General features: G+C 43.3%; 1 long non-coding RNA gene and 1 pseudogene across 1 annotated transcript; one reads left to right on the top strand and one right to left on the bottom strand.

Annotated features, from left to right (window-relative positions):
- Positions 1-4,598: 4,598 nt before the first annotated feature.
- On the bottom strand, positions 4,599-6,607 carry LOC128408642 (uncharacterized). The gene is made up of 2 exons (XR_008329139.1): positions 6,519-6,607; positions 4,599-5,501 (listed from the first exon to the last, which is right to left on the bottom strand). It is a non-coding gene; the product is annotated as an uncharacterized LOC128408642 (long non-coding RNA).
- Positions 6,608-9,679: 3,072 nt separating this feature from the next.
- LOC128408639 (60S ribosomal protein L32-like) lies at positions 9,680-10,077 on the top strand (annotated as a pseudogene).
- The last annotated feature ends 6,344 nt before the right edge of the window (positions 10,078-16,421 follow it).

Here is a 16,421-nt window from a genome sequence, read left to right as displayed (position 1 = left end):
CCTGTGGCAAGTGTGATCCCCAGAAGATCCATCCATCATCATTTGAGCATCCTTAAACTGGAACCACAACTCTCTTGAGTCTTCCCAACTCCTAAATCAAGCACCAGACCTTAACTCAAGTACAGAGAGACTTTAGAGCAATGTTGCGGAGCCCCAATGTTTTCAAATGTGGAAAAAAATAAGACACACAAGCTATTTCTATCAAATATCTTTTGTATTGTCTTGGTTTTCTCAGCCTAAAAATGTAATGAAGTTACATAGTTGCATGCTAACGATCCCCTGCTGGGTGAGATGTTCCAGTTACCACTTGGGGTACTATTTCCTTTGCCACAAAATTCTGCAAAACATTGGGGGATCACCAAACACAAACATGAGACTTCGGTGTGCAATTGTGGAATCCAATTGCATGGGGAAACTTGCGCTTCTTTGACTGCAGAAGGTGGCAATAGGGATTATCTATATATCATAAAGAAAACCCATTAAGCAATTATGAGTCACTGCTATCCTGTTCTGCAAATGCTGATATATGCAAAAGTCGGCACCTATAATGTGTCTAAAAGTAAGCACCACCACTTCTCATTCCCAGTTCTTCATTGGTACACAGACTTGCTGACTGCACAGCACGCTTCCCGGCCCACACAAAGCCTCAAGCTGCTGTTTGTTCTGTAATTTGCTGCTGTCACCTCAGTTGTATCCTCCAGGGAAGGGAACTTTTATTTGACAAGATTAGCTGAGGTATTGCAGGTTCTGTGTCTGGCAGTGTCATATAATTAATAAAATAGGCAGGGTTTTAATAGCACACTGGTGCCTTGGCCTTGACATTCTGTGCCAGCATGCAAGGTGAGTTATGCCTGCTGGGTACGAAGGTTTGATTAAACCCCAAGACCGCTGACACCCCATGACCAATCATTCAGGGTGTATCTTAGCCCTCTAATGTTTGGTGAGCAATGCTCACAACAGGTGCTGCTATTGGCTCAGCGCGCTTTCTTTACAGCAGAGAATTCTGACCCAAAAAAAATTGGAAATGGGAGCCACCTGCTCTGGGCACTAGGGATGGGGGAGAAATTCAGTTCCCATTTAAAGGGGAACTTACTTAATTCACACAGTGTGGTGTAGTGGTTAAGAGCGGTGGACTCATAATCTGGGGAACCGGGTTCGCTTTCCGGCTCTTCCACATGCAGCTGCGGGGTGACCTTGGGCCAGTCACATTTCTCTGAAGTCTCTCAGCCCCACTCACCTCACAGAGTGTTTGTTGTGGGGGAGGAAGGAAAAGGAGGTTGTTAACCGCTTTGAGACTCTTACTCTCCTGACAGAACTCTATTAGCCTTTTGAGACTCCTTAGGGGAGTGATAACGTGGGATATCAAATCCAAACTCTTCTTTCAGAAACAATGCACATGCCGAAACACACACACCCTTTGAAATTCACGCTTCTTCGGATTTTGTATTGCAGTCCCTCAGTCCAGTAACATATACAAAAAATGCATATATTAGGGCAAAGTATGCATAAAATTGCATGTATTAGTGAAAATAATATACCAAAATTGCATTTTATTACAGAAAATCTCTTTGCAAAAACAAAAACAAAAGTATATTAGACAAAAGTGCATACAAAAATGTGCCTATCAGGAGAAATGTGCATGTTTGAATTTTCACAAAAAAACTTTTTTAAAAAGGAAACACAATCTGATGTAGGAATGTGGAGAATCAATTGTGGAGCTGGAAGGGATTACGAAGGGCATCTAGTCCAACCCACTGCAGTGCAGAAAACTAATTGTGCAATGCAGGGCTCAAACCCACAACCCTGAATCATATTGAGAGAGTCTCATGCTCTACCAACTGAGCTATCCCACAGGCCCTGAAAAACAGATAGAACCCAAAATTTCCAGTGTCACTCATCTCTACCAGGCAAAGATGTTTGATGGGCATTCAGATTTCCTCTGCCCTTAATATACGCGCCCCCCCCCCAGTCCTTTCAATGGGGCACACACAGAGGCAGCCCAAGTCATTTCACGGCCTAAGGTGAAAGACGCGATAACACCATTTTCCTTCTTCATACAGAAGTCAACCAGACTGGCGTTAGACTTTTACTTCATTATGAGTATTAGGATAGCACAGTTGTGGCAAACCTATGGCACGCGTGCCATCGCCCCAGCACAGAAGGCGAGGGCAGCGCGTCGAGTCCTCAGCTCAACTTGTGTCTGAGTAGAAGTGCCTTGGATGAGGCGTCGGGGTGTGTGTGTGTGTGTGTGTGTGTGTGTGTACAAAATAGAGCCACAACCTGCAGAGTGATTTTCCCTTGGGGAGCCTCCACTGTGGGTGGGGAGGGTGCAGCGCTTTGCATGCGCTCAGAAGCGCACTGCCACATTGGTGGGCCGCCGAGAGTTCTGAGCAGCCGCCTTCCTCCTGCTGCTGCTGCAAGGTTAAGGCTTTACACACCTTCTGGTTGGAGACAATGGGAGTGGATTCAGAAGTGGAGCGGAGGCTTTGCGCTCCCCATCGGAGCTGCCCGATCCCGCTCCTACTTGTGTGCAAGCAGGAGAAGGGCGGAGATCTCAGCTGGGAAGCACGAAGCCTCCATTTCTGAGAGATCCCCACCCTGCTCCTGCTTGCTCGCAAGTAGGAGAGGGAGCGGGCAGCTCAGCTGAGGAGTGCCTGGCTGCCTTCAGGTGGTGCAGAGGCTCTCAGGTGCTGCCTCCACCTTCCCCAACCCCAGCATCTATTCGGCCTGACTGCCTTCATGGGGTTCCTGGGGATCTGATGCGGAGGTGGGGGCTCCTTTAAACTTATCCCTTGAGGAGAGTGCAGCCGCGAACCCCTCAATGGAACGTGTGACAGAGCCTGCACCTCCCCAGCTCAGCAGCCCCGATCCAGCTCCTGTTCCCGTGCAAGCAGCAATGCTGCATAGCAGAGCAGCCAGATCCCACTCCTACTTGCCTGTAAGCAGGAGCAGGCTGGGGGGGGGTGACATCCCTTGCCTGCTCGCTTGCCACCCAGGCCTCACTCAGTGCCTCCGGAGAAGGAGGGGGGGGGTGTTGCTGTTCCTCTTCTGAAAAAAGTTTGAAAACCAGAACACTCATTTTCGGGTTCCAAGTAGTTCGAGAACTAAGCTGTTCAAAAACCAAGGTACCACTGTATTGCTCCACTCTTTCTCCACATGGATGCGCCAACCTCCCCTTCTAAACTAAAACCTCAGTATTCAGGTTAAATTGCCATGTTGGCACTTTGAGATAAGTGGGTTTTAGGTTGCAGTTTGAGCACTCGGTCTCTAAAAGGTTTGCCATCTCTGTGATAGCATCTCACATGTGGGGGCCGAAGGGTAGATATAGAAGGGAGCCAGTGTGGTGTAGTGGTTCAGAGCGGTGGACTCGTAATCTGGGGAACCGGGTTCGCGTCTCCGCTCCTCCACATGACATGCAGCTGCTGGGTGACCTTGGGCCAGTCACACTTCTCTGAAGTCTCTCAGCCCCACTCACCTCACAGAGTGTTTGTTGTGGGGGAGGAAGGGAAAGGAGAATGTTAGCTGCTTTGAGACTCCTTTGGATAGTGATAAAGCGGGATATCAAATCCAAACTCTTCTTCTTCTTCTCTTATAGCTGTGCTATGTCTCACACAGAGCTCTATTCTCCTACATAAAGGTATGGCCGGGAAGAACATCTGGTGGCTTCCACCACAGCCCCTCAAGACCAGCCGCCTGAGGCAGTTGCCTCATTCTGCCTAACAGTAGGGCCGACCCTGAGCACACGTTCCTTTGCGTGTGTGAATTGCTCCACACAGCTAACATGAATAGAAAATTATTGTGTGCATAAGCAACTCTGGCTGGAAGTGGCAGTTACTCCACTAGTAGGTACAAGAAGCTCACTTCCCGCTTGACTGTCTGGTTAGATTCCTTCTGTGCCCAAAGGAGTCATTATCCAATGCCCTCAAGGTGGGGGGAACCCTTTTCCTTCATTCAGAGCGAAATATGCAAGTACTTCCTCTTGCATGTTTCTTCCAACTGCCAGTGACTGGTTCTTTCTGTTATTTTATCATGCTTACGCATCTAGGCAACATGTTTTCTAATTAGACTGGAAAACTACAAGCAAATGGATCTCTTATCTTAAACAACAGAGGGCTTATAAACCCTCTTCCCTAAGGAGCAGCTACTAGCAGTTGACCCATGCTGGTTTACAGGACATTTGCGTGATTATAAATGATAGAATAATAGAATATCATCGTTTGCTAATAAATCTGGAATGGATTTGGTACACCTCTACTCACTGGGTTTGCAAGCCCAGATTCTGAGCCACTAAACCTGCCCTGTTAAATGGTAGTAGTAGTAGTAGTATTAGTAGTAGTAGTAGTAATAGTTTATTTATACTCCACCCATCTGGCTGGGTTTCCCCGCCACTCTGGGAGGCTTCCAACAGAAGATTAAAAATACATTAAAACATCAGACCTTAAAAACTTCCCTTTTGATAATTACTACCTTTCATGAGTGCATCCATAAATATTCAGGCCAGGAAGAATGGACTGTTTGGATGGTTGCAAGGGCTGGGCAGATGTTTTATTATGGCTGTGCAAACATGCAGAGAAGATTGCATTAGAGCAAACAATAGATATTTCTAATGCAAATATTTTATTTGGAGTTTCTTTATTATGCTAGAAGCAGTCAGAATTGTCTTCCCGCTTGTAATCAAGTGGGTGGCATACTACAGAAAATAGTTCTTGATAGACTTCTGGGTAGGTAGGTAGAGAGAGACAGATAACGTATACATGTATCATATAAACAAATAGACATAACTGCACTTCAGGTAAAAATGCAACATTACAGGATAGTTCGATTAAACGGTAGCTGGAATTTGCTCTGCAATTCACCAAAGCTGAATTGTATCTTCAATGACAGGGTGAGTTATCTTCTTTTTCCAGTTGTCACTCAACTTCCAAGAGCTATTCAGGAAAGATTTACAACAGGAGCCAGTCTGGACTTGGAATACTCATTGCTGACACCGAAATGCACATGTGTGTGGTAAATAGAAGGTATGGTTCTATATCAGCCGCAGGAGAACCCTGGAGAACCTGGCTGTGTAAAAATTAATCCTCATCAGAGGGTTGTTTAGGAGGTTTCCCTGAATCATCCCACTCTGGCAGTGGTGGCCAAGGAGCAACAGGCATCAGAGGAGATGGTAGAAAAGGATCATCAGGCAGTGGTGGCTTAGGAGGACTGGATGGTCCAGGAAACGGTTGTGGTTTGTTAGGGCCTAAAGGTGTTGGTGGTTGTGGGGACCTTGGGCGTCCAGGATCAGGAGATGTAGGGGGGCCTTCTGGCCACGGCTTCCCAGGCACCAAAGGCCCCAGTGGTTGAGGACCTTCAGGCTTGGGTGGTCCCACAGGCCAAGGTTTCTCTGGAACAGGAACCAATGGATTGTGGGGTTTCGGCACAGGAGGGACTCCTCTTGATCCGGAAGGGCCAGGCCCTGGGTGACTTGAAGACATGTTGAGCCACCACAGGAGGGTAGAGAGCTAGAGAATCCAGAAGGGGAGAAGGTGAAGATCTTTTGCAACATCTGAGATTATAAAATGTGCTGATAGAATCTAGCACAAAGCAGTCATAAATGCAAGAGTTTAAAAAAGCATTTGTAGTACCATGTACTTTCCAAACAGACTGAATTCAAACCATTGCCTAATTTCCAGTATGCAAAGACTCAAACCTATCAGGGAGACCTTGAATCCCCTTCCCCGGGGGATTAAATCAAGTTGATGGACTATGGCGAAATGGGAAAACTAACTGGGAAGCTCAGGAACCAAGAAGACAATAACTTTAAAAAAGAGTGGGGAAAGTTTATAATTTATATACAAGATCATTGTAAGCAGGTTAAAACATGGGCAGGATTTTAAACACACTTGTAATGTAACAGAATGTATGGATAATTTAGAAAGACTAAAAATTGGAGAAGTATTGATATGCAGTGGAAAACAGTATCATGGAAGGGATGGGAGGAAGTCAGGAGATTCAGAGTAATCTCGATATTTGGATTCGGAATTGATTTTGTTATATGCATATATCCTTGAAAAGCAAACAAAAATTTATTTCCAAAAATAAAAAGGAAGCCCTTTAATCCCACATTTTTGCAAGTAGCCAGTTATCCAAACAGCCATCTTGCGCTCAGAAATGACCTCCCTGCAGTTAAACTGTACATGCTAACATATTTCTCTAGAAGTCACTGCAAGCCAATACGTGTGTAGGGAAAAAATGCACTCTCTTCATCACTGTTAGAAACATTAATCGCTAAGATAAAACGTATCCATGTATTTATTTACTTATTTATTGTTATCCTCCTTATATTAATAGCATAATATATTCTTAGGAGTCTTTATCCTTGCTATTATTATTATTTTAAAAAGATCTAAAAGCCATAAAAACTGCAAATATAACTGCTCAGAGCTGTTCCACTGAATCATTTATATTATAGAAATTTAAATACCTTTACTGTCAAACACACTACAGTACCCCCAAGCCCACTCTGATAATGGCTATACCTAAAGGCTGAGAGATGTTGTCTTTGGCTCCCTCAGGAAAGCAGCAGTCACTCCTCTAGGAAGCTCACGGCTTTGGTGCTTTGAGGGCTCTGCCTGGCTTATAAACCCTCAAGGACCAGATAAACCAGAGCTGTGGGAGTTTCTCAAATAGCTCCATCTCCACCCACAGTGGAAGCAACTTTCCAGGCATCCTAACAAAGTCCACTGGGGGAGGGGGTGGCAGGAAACGTGTGTCAGCATATTGGGGAGTCACTTAGACCTGTACAGGGCATAGGATGCTGAGTCAGAGAAAAACCAGGTGAACCAGGGCAATAATAGCCACTGGGAAGAGGTTTGTCAACAGGACACGGCTAGTGATAAGGGGTTAGACTAAGATGCTCAAACAGGAGTCCCTGGAAACTTACTAGTAGAGAAGCTCTTTGATTTGCATTCTTATTACAGTGGTACCTTGGATTACATACGCTTCAGGTTACATACGCTTCAGGTTACAGACTCCGCAAATCCAGAAAAAGTGCTTCAGGTTAAGAACTTTGCTTCAGGATGAGAACAGAAATCGCACCACAGTGGCACGGCAGCAGCAGGAGGCCCCATTAGGTAAAGTGGTGCTTCAGGTTAAGAACAGTTTCAGGTTAAGTACGGACCTCCGGAACGAATTAAGTACTTAACCCGAGGTACTACTGTATATGGGCATATAGTGCCTTCAATTTTTTGGGGTATTTAATGGCTAACAACAACAATAAGAAAAAGAGGTAAGAGAAGTTTTTTTATTAGGCACTTTATATCAAGATATGCCAAAAGAGAAGAAGAAACTTTTTATGTATGATACAACTGCGGCTAGGATAATGCTAGCCCAAAGATGGAAAAGTGATGAAATACCAAAGACCAATGGCAAGAAAAGCTGGTGGAATATGCTGAAATGGCGAAGCTACCTGAAAGACTCCAAGACAAAGACAATAGAGTCTTTTAAAAAGACTGGGAACCATTTATGATGTATCTATAGAAGCAATGTAAAGAAATGAACTCACTAGAAGGTTTGAATAAACACTTCCAATTAATAAAATAAATATAGAAATTACATAGATGATGCTAAAACGAGAAGAGAATAACAATATTGATATAAATAACTGAAAATGAAGGTATAATATAGTAAGCAGGGGAAGTTAATATGTAAAAAAAAAAACAGAAAGGGAAGTTGGGGGGTTGGGGTTGGAGAATTGTATTTCTTTTTTGTTATTTGATATGTATAATATAAAAATTGTAAAACTCTGTAAAAACAGAAGAAGAAGAAGAAGAAGAAGAAGAAGAAGAAGAAGAAGAAGAAGAAGAAGAAGAAGAAGTAGTACTGTAGGTTCTCTCCCCAAGGAGCTTACAGTTAAGAGCTGCCCTGGCCCAAAACTGTACTGGAAGTAGATCTGAAATTTCCAGAGAAACTAAATTGATAAGATTAGTGAAGAGGTGAAATATTGGGGGGAGGCAGGGGAAGAGGAGGAGGAGGAGGAGGAGGAGGAGGAAGAGTTTGGATTTGATATCCCGCTTTATCATACCCTAAGGAGTCTGAAAGCGGCTAACAATCTCCTTTTCCCTTCCTCCCCCACAACAAACACTCTGTGAGGTGAGTGGGGCTGAGAGACTTCAGAGAAGTGTGACTGGCCCAAGGTCACCCAGCAGCTGCATGTGGAGGAGCAGGGAAGTGAACCCGGTTCACCAGATTACGAGTCCACCACTCTGAACCACTAGACCACACTGGCTTGATGTGTCTCAAAAGTGGCGAGTGTCAAATTTTCAATTTAGAAGCAAATCTTAAAGTTCCGCCCCCGTAAGCCGTCATTAGAAATGTCGAGGGGTCGTAGAAGGATTTTGCTAAGAGACTGATGAGATCATGTCATCGTCATGTCCAAAGCACTTTTTTGTGTGTGCTGGTGTGCAACACCGGGCGTAAGGTTGGCTCCAGTTTAAACTAGTGAGGCCGTGGAAGGGGAAAACCCTGGTGATCCTTGCTGATTCATGCATGGTGTATTATGGCTCAGAATGGGGTTGCCCTGGCCAAACGCCTGCCAAGATGAGCTCTGCAACACCTTATGAGACAAACTAGATTATGAGTATTTGCATGGCAAATTTGTCGGTTTCACTGTCAACATCATGCAGTTGACTAAGCAGATTGCTCCCAAAGTCCACACTATTATGTCTCAGTCTCTTAATCCAAAGCAAATTTACCCAACGGGGCTCATGTCTAATTAAACGTGCTTAGGTTGCATTGCACGGCCACTTTTATACTTAAGGTTTACATTTTCATTTATATTAATGTTTGATGATTGCAATGAGGATTACAAAGCGAAGGAAATGTGTTTGTAATGCAAGTGGGCATCCCAGCCAATGCAGTTTTTTATCTTCGACTTACAGAGCAATTGAAGCAAGAATGACTTTAAGCCTCACAAGTGAAAAACTCCCAAAGAGGCCACAGCAGCTTTGGGGCAGAGGTTTGTAATTCTCGCTAATGAGATACATTTTCCTTGCCCCTGAATGTCTGAAGAGTGTGAAGAAAACAGGGCTGGGCCAAGTTACCATACGACTTTTAGAAGACATCTGAAGGCAGCCCTGTATAGGGAAGTTTTTAATGTTTAATATTTTGTTATGTTTTTATATATGCTGGAAGACGCCCATAGAGGCTGGGACAACCCAGTCAGATGAGCGGGGTGCAAATAATAAAACTGTTGCTGCTGTTGTTATGCAGCTTGAGGTGAAGGAGTTTATTTATGCCACATTTATATACTGCTTGATTATCACAAAAACCTCAAAGCAGTTCCCAAAAATAACAAACCAATAAGATCAGTTAAAAGAACAGTTAAAAACAACAACATTCAAAAACCATTAATGATAAACACATGGCAGCTTCCACATGCTCAGATAGGTTTGCCTAGACTAAATTGCTTTCAGCAGGTGTGGAAAGAGTAATAATAATAATAATAATAATAATAATAATAATAATAATAATAATAATAATTTATTATCTATACCCGGTCCATCTGGCTGGGCTTCCCTAGCCACTCCTGAGTGGCTTACAGCATATATAAAACATAATGCCTGAAATCAATAGGCAGGGAGTTCCACTTCCTCTCTGTGCTCTCTATCTGCGTGGGTCCTGACATTCTCTAGCAGACATTATGCTGGCCCTCAGACCTCTCACCAAGTCTAAAATAATCAAAAAGAGGATCAAGAAGTTCATCTGCCATCAGTCTGATCACTATGATTCAGCGTAACTGGCACAAGTTCGCAGGTATGGACAACAGAGTCTGCAGAAGTTTCCAGGGTCAGATATTGAGGCCCGACATTGGGCATAGCAGTAATAAGAAGACAAAGCACACGTTGCCTTCAGGATTCAGAAAATTCTTTGTCCACAGAATCAAAGTGGGTGCCGATGATGAGTGACAAGTCCTACGGTGCAGAGATTTCTCACAACGTTTCGTCCAAGAATTGGAAAGTCCTTGTTGAAAGAGCAGCTCAGCTTCCTATCAAAATTACCCAGCCAACTGCCAGACTTCACAGTGAGGAGAATGAATAAAGAGTTGCTCTTGTACAACTGTATTTAATGAAATGTCAAAAAGTTTAAAAAAAAACTAGGGAGTTCCCAAGTATGGGTGCTGCAACACTAAAAATAAATAATGTGGATATATTTAATAAGGATAAAATGGTCCGTCTCTCGCTGGTTCCACATGCAGAAACCAACTGGAGTGGAATCCTGTCAGTTTGCATTTCTTAGTACAGAAAGTATTGATTGGATGTGTAGAGATGTTTCCTATTCAGCTTTTTGTGCTCTATAGCTCCTTACTCCTCCTTACGACTAGCTGAAAGAGAATCTATCCGGCATAATAAGCAAATATATAACATTGTGTTGTGTATTGAAGTTCTCACCCTGGCCACCAGGGGGGATTGTGTACATAGTTTTCACTCAGGTCCATATCAGTTAGTTTAGGCGGGAAACCTGGGCTGTTGTTGTTGCAATGTTGACAGCTGGCTGCCTATAAAAGCAGGCCGGCTGAGCTGTTTGCTGTTCAGTTCGGTTCCAGCTTACTTATAAAGAACTACTTGGAGAAATCTCTGTGTCGTCTGCTATGTCCACCCACTACTTAATAGTTTGTGCATAATTCAGAACGCCTTGTCACAGGCAACTGAAAATGTGGGGAAGAGCGAGTCTTTGTGTTGTGTATGCATCATCACCTCTGCTTATAGCCTCAGATAAGATATGGTTCACATATTTTCAGGCTTTCCTGTGAAAACCGCAAATGCTCTTTTGCTTTCTGAATTCTCACATTCTTGGGCTCACCCCAAGGGTTCCTGGACTGGTTGCCAGATGTTCTCCAGACTTTGACTTGATGACAACAATGCAGGCTGTGAGATCCCTGATCCGTAAGATCAGTGAAGGCGGCAAACGAAAGCTAACAATGAATCATCTGATTATTTGGGTTCTGGCTGTTGATTGTGCTGCAAGAAAAGATCAGAGGAAGGTTTTCGTTTGCTTAGTGATGTCAGCGATTAGGCCACTGGTTTCATTATTGCTGCTGAATGTACACTTTTTGCCCGTTCTCAAAATTGTGCATGCGCTCTCCTTTCCTGCGCTCAGTTCAAGGCACTGCTTACTTTTATTTCATTGATTTGTAAATTCATGTATAAGCAAGGCTTTTTTTTCCAGCCGGAACTTGCCAGAACCCTCCCCCATCCCCAAAAAAGCCTCCATCCAGGAGATTAAACATGGGATGAGGGCAAAGTTTCAATAGGATGATCAGATGTAAGGTTGGGCAGTGTTTTTTGTGTGTGTGTTTGTCTCTTTAAACATGCAGGTGGATCTCCTGGGATCTCCTCCCTTTCACTTTAGCCTCCCAGGAACTTTTAGAGTTTCCTTATTGCAAATGTAGATTGCCTAGGCCTCCCTGTGTTTACTGATACAGAGGCCTAGGTGGGCCAATTCACTTACCTCTGGATGGTCACCATGGAGATGCTTCGGCTACCATGTTGGGTTGCCATGGAGCTCTGCATCCTGGGAACCAGCTGGTTCTGCTACCAATTGTAGGATGCTTAGAGAGATCTGGAGATGGGGATGGGATCCAAGCCCAGGCTGAGCTACTAGCACAGCAGGGAATGAAGCTAGCCAGCATAATAGGGTGTAGTTATATTTGCCTTCTGAAGTTCATTTATTAGTGATCTACAGTGGTACCTCGGGTTACATATGCTTCAGGTTACACACTCCGCTAACCCAGAAATAGGGCTTCAGGTTAAGAACTTTGATTCAGGATGAGAACAGAAATCGTGCTCTGGCAGTGTGCCGGCAGCAGGAGGCCCCATTAGCTAAAGTGGTACTTCAGGTTAAGAACAGTTTCAGGTTAAGAACGGACCTCCAGAACGAATTAAGTACTTAATCCGAGGTACCACTGTATTTGTAAACACAGCTTTTGGCTATCTTTCCCTCCTCTAAAATCTTATACAGTAATACCTCATGTTACATTTGCTTCATGTTACGTTTTTTCAGGTTGCATCCCTTGGCAACCCTGAAGTACCGGAAAGGCTTACTTCTGGGTTTTGCCGCTCGCGCATGCGCAGTAGTGCTAAATCGCACTTTGCGCATGTGCATAAGCACCAAATCACGCGCACCTGCACAGATACGGCACTTCTGGTTGTGGGCTTTTCATGCTGCGAACTGGCCTCTGGAACAGATCCTGTTCGCAACTAGAGGTACCACTGTACTGTGGTTTCATTTTAAGAAAAGAAGAAATGGCTCACTTGATAGAGTTAATGGTTCATTTGTTGCTGTTGCTGACGGTTCTAATGGGGTGGGGGTTTTTCCAGCTTGTAACAACGAAGAAATAAAGTTGGTTTCTTTGATGATCCCCGGCACTGTACTTTGATGGTATACTGGCTACTCCTTGCACCATCTAGAAGAGCTGGTCTCATGGGTGCGCATAAGAAAATAGAGTGTAACTTAAAAAAAACCAAAAATCAACCCTAATTTTGAAATGGAACACAATGCAATGAAATTTCGTAACTCTTGGAATATCAGATGTGGATAACCGAGCATCAAATATTTGCAGAATATCCAGAGATTCTTTGCAAATACTAGGAATGTGCATTGCTTGTATGCAGCCTGATTAACAGAGTGAATTTGGCTGATTCATGACAGATTGCTCAGATTCCTCCTGAATTAGATTGCATCATTAACAAGCATGTCAAGGTGAATTAGGCAGTTCTCAGCGTTTGTGTAGCTCCATTGCCTTGTTTTTCCCCTAAAAGTTCAACACACAACCTCCCCCATCTCCCCTTCTTTCCTGAGAAATGAAAGCAAGCCCACAGGAGAAATTCCCAGATTTGAAGAGGGGAGAGGATGGAGAGATGGGGAGATCTTTTATTTCAACATGCAGCTTAGGTCCAGGCTGTTTTGGAATTTGAGTGACAACTAAGAAAAGAAGATAACTTGAGCGCACAAAATGTGTTCTTATGAGACACTCAACTTTGATAGTGCTGGGCATCACCTGTTCCAAGAAGTGGGAATTGTACAAGAAGCTCCCCATAAAATATTTTAACATGAACTGCATTTTCTCTGCTCTAATGCAATCTCCACAATTTATGAATATGATCGTTTGTACATACATTTCCAGCTTCAAAGCACCAAACCCTCTTTGACTCTAAAACCTGAATTTGCTGGCATGCACTGTGCACCTACAAAATAGTGACAGTCTGGAAATGACCACCATAATTTCACACAAGAGAAAAGTCTGATTTTCTTCTGCAACCAAGAGGGAAATTGTTATATTTGTGAGTGTCTGCTGCCCTCTAGTGGAGAGTATCATATTTACTGGTTGTATGTCTCTCCATTGCCACCTCCTGGAGAAAATAAAACAGAGACTAGAGTTGTTTTTAAGACAGTTCAAGGCCAAGGCACATTGATATGAATGTGTGAACAGCATTATTATACCCATGTGCAGATGAGAAGGGGGATGTTAAAAGACAGGAACATAGGGAGCAGCCTTACAGTCAACGAAACCATTGTTCAGCTATAGATGGGCCCCAGTATTGTCTAGGTCATTTTAGGAATGGAAAGCTCTGCAAATCTTGGTTCCCTCCATTTCTCATTTTTCCAATCTTAAAATCAGTTCCCCACATTTGAGTAGTAAGTATTTATTTATTTATTTATTTATTTATTTATTTATTTATTTATTTATTTAAAAATATCCTCTTGAGAACTCATTAGCATTTTAGTGCAATCTTCTCCCAATGCACATAGCTTTGTATGCAGTTTTGACTACTATATACATTTTTGCCACCAGTTTCCCCTTATACGATGCATCTGTTAAGTTGTGGGTGAACATATCAGCTATTCTTCAAACAGCTCTTGTTTATTCACAGGCCAGAACTGAATTGAACTGAAGGGTTCAGCCAGCCTGCTTATATAGAGCTCCACTACAACGCAACAGTAACCACTTTCTGTAACTATCCAATCACTGAATGTCACTTTCAATCCCTTATTTGCATGTGTGCACTTGAGTGAAAACTATCTACAGTATTCCCCTGCTGGCCCAGGGTGAGAACTTCAGTACATAACAGCATCTATTTAAGTCATTTTCACTTATATCTTCCTTTTTACACACAGTTTCCCCTGATACGTGCATTCTTGTGAACACTGGCTGGTTGGAGAAGTGCATCGCAAAATGCAGCTAAGTGCGAATTCTGAAAGACCAGCTGTGTTTCAATTTGCATACTGTTTCCAAATGTGTGGATTTGATAGCTTCTGCTTTAAATATGTGCTGAATTGAATCCCACCCCCATCCCTTTTCACTTGTCTTTAATGGGTGGCCCAGCGAGACCCACAACCAGGGTAGGTCACAACAGCTGCACTATGACCATACAAATATATGGTAATAAAAATTAAAAGATATGGGTCCCTACATGCATGTTTGGGTTAAGAGTTAGTCCCCAGTCTAAAAAGATTGAAAATTGCTAGTGTGGGGGAAGCTGTGGCCTTCCTGATGTTGTTGGTCTCTAAGTATACCTAATAATATGCTGGGTGGAGTTCATGGGAGTTTGTCTATTAATCAAAATAGTATCTGAAGTATCTGAAATGTGCATGCACATGAAAGCTCAGACCTAAAACTACTCAGTTGGTCTCTAAGGTACTACATTATAATTTTTAAACTCTTTTGGAAGGATTCTTTTAAAGACTTTCTTAGATTATCTAAATTTTTTGAAGACTTAATTCTTTTAAGAGAGTTTTAAGGTTTTTAAGGAGAGTCTTTTTACCTATCTTCTAAAAGAATTGTTTTAATTTATTTCGACTACGGCAGACCAATACGCCTACCTACTTGAATCAGAGACTGGTTAATTATTATAATAATAATAATTTATTATTTATACCCCACCCATCGGGCTGGGTTTCCCCAGCAACTCTGGGCGGCTCTAAACAGAATATCAAAAAACACGAGAAAACATCAAACATTAAAAACTTCTCTAAACAGGGCTGCCTTCAGATGCCTTCTAAAAGTCGGGTGGTTGTTTATTTCCTTGACATCTGATGGGAGGGCATTCCACAGGGTGGGCGCCACCACCAAGAAGGCCCTCTGCCTGGTTCCCTATAACCTCGCAGTGAGGGAACTGCCAGAAGGCCCTCGGCGCTGGGCCTCAGTGTCCGGGCTGAGGTTGGTGTGGTGGTTCCCCATTTTGCTCCACTGTGTCACCCCATCATCTTTCTCTTCAGGTCTTCTTGGCGAGTTTGCCATAGACACGTGGCTGGCTACTGTGAGAACAGAATGCTGGACTAGATGAGCCATTGGCCTGATCCGGCATATTAGTGATTTCACTCAGTGTTTCAGCTCAGTGATTCCACTCAGTGAGTGTCCAAATCTGGCTGTGCTCTGATGTCCATCCATCCCATCTTCGTCACCAGTATTAAATAGTGGGTGGACATATCAGACGACACAGAGATGTCTCCAAGTAGTTCTTTATAAGTAAGCTGCAACTGAACTGAGCTGAACAGCTCAGCCGGCCTGCTTTTATAGGCAGCCAGCTGTCAACATTGTAACAACAACAACCCAGGGTTTCCAGCCTTAACTAACTGATGTGGACCTGAGTGAAAACTATGTACACAATCCCCCCTGGTGGCCAGGGTGAGAACCTCAATATGTAACACGGCAGGGTTCATTTTATGTTCTCAGAGTGTCTGGAACATGACAGGGATGAATGTGTACAGTTCCAATTCCACATGTAGCTTACCATGGGAGTACAATTATTTGGTAGCACCAGGGGCCACCAATCTAGAGGTACCCACAGGCCGAGGGGATAATAAGGATGAGGAACTCCCAAGAAACACGTGGCCAGCAATGTAATGCTGCCAATTCCAAGATGGCTGCCCTTGTTATGCAAGGATCTACTCTGAGTGATTCTCTTCTGAGTGAAGGCTGCTCTCCTATGGTCACAGTACATTGTGTATCCCTCACACGTCGGCTGAGTGAGATCTAACTGCTTAGCCCCACTCCCTTACCTCAGAGTGAAGAGATGTTCTCTTTATGTGCCAGTATAGTAAAACACTGGTTCTTTTCTGTGGCATTCTGGGAAACTTTTCTTAGCTTCTTTTCTTAGCTTTTGAACCTTAAAATCTTCCTCTGCCTCTTTCTCTCACATACACGCTGTGTAAAGATGTGCCAGGCACACACATAAATTCCATTCTTTGCATTCCACTCTTTTTTTACTCAGGTCACATTAAGTTTACAATGATCTGCTTTCCTTCAGTGTATAATTAATTAGGTGTTCTTATATTATGATCATAACATTAGTAATTGCTTTAGACATATTATAATCAATCTTTAGTCTAAGTGGATTAAAAGCTTATATACCTGTCTAATGTCCACCTCTCCCAATATCCTT

Source organism: Podarcis raffonei, chromosome 2 (assembly GCF_027172205.1).
Source record: "Podarcis raffonei isolate rPodRaf1 chromosome 2, rPodRaf1.pri, whole genome shotgun sequence".
Taxonomy (NCBI): domain Eukaryota; kingdom Metazoa; phylum Chordata; class Lepidosauria; order Squamata; family Lacertidae; genus Podarcis; species Podarcis raffonei.
The sequence above is the reverse complement of the archived record's forward strand: the minus strand, read 5'-3'. Positions and strand labels throughout refer to the sequence as shown.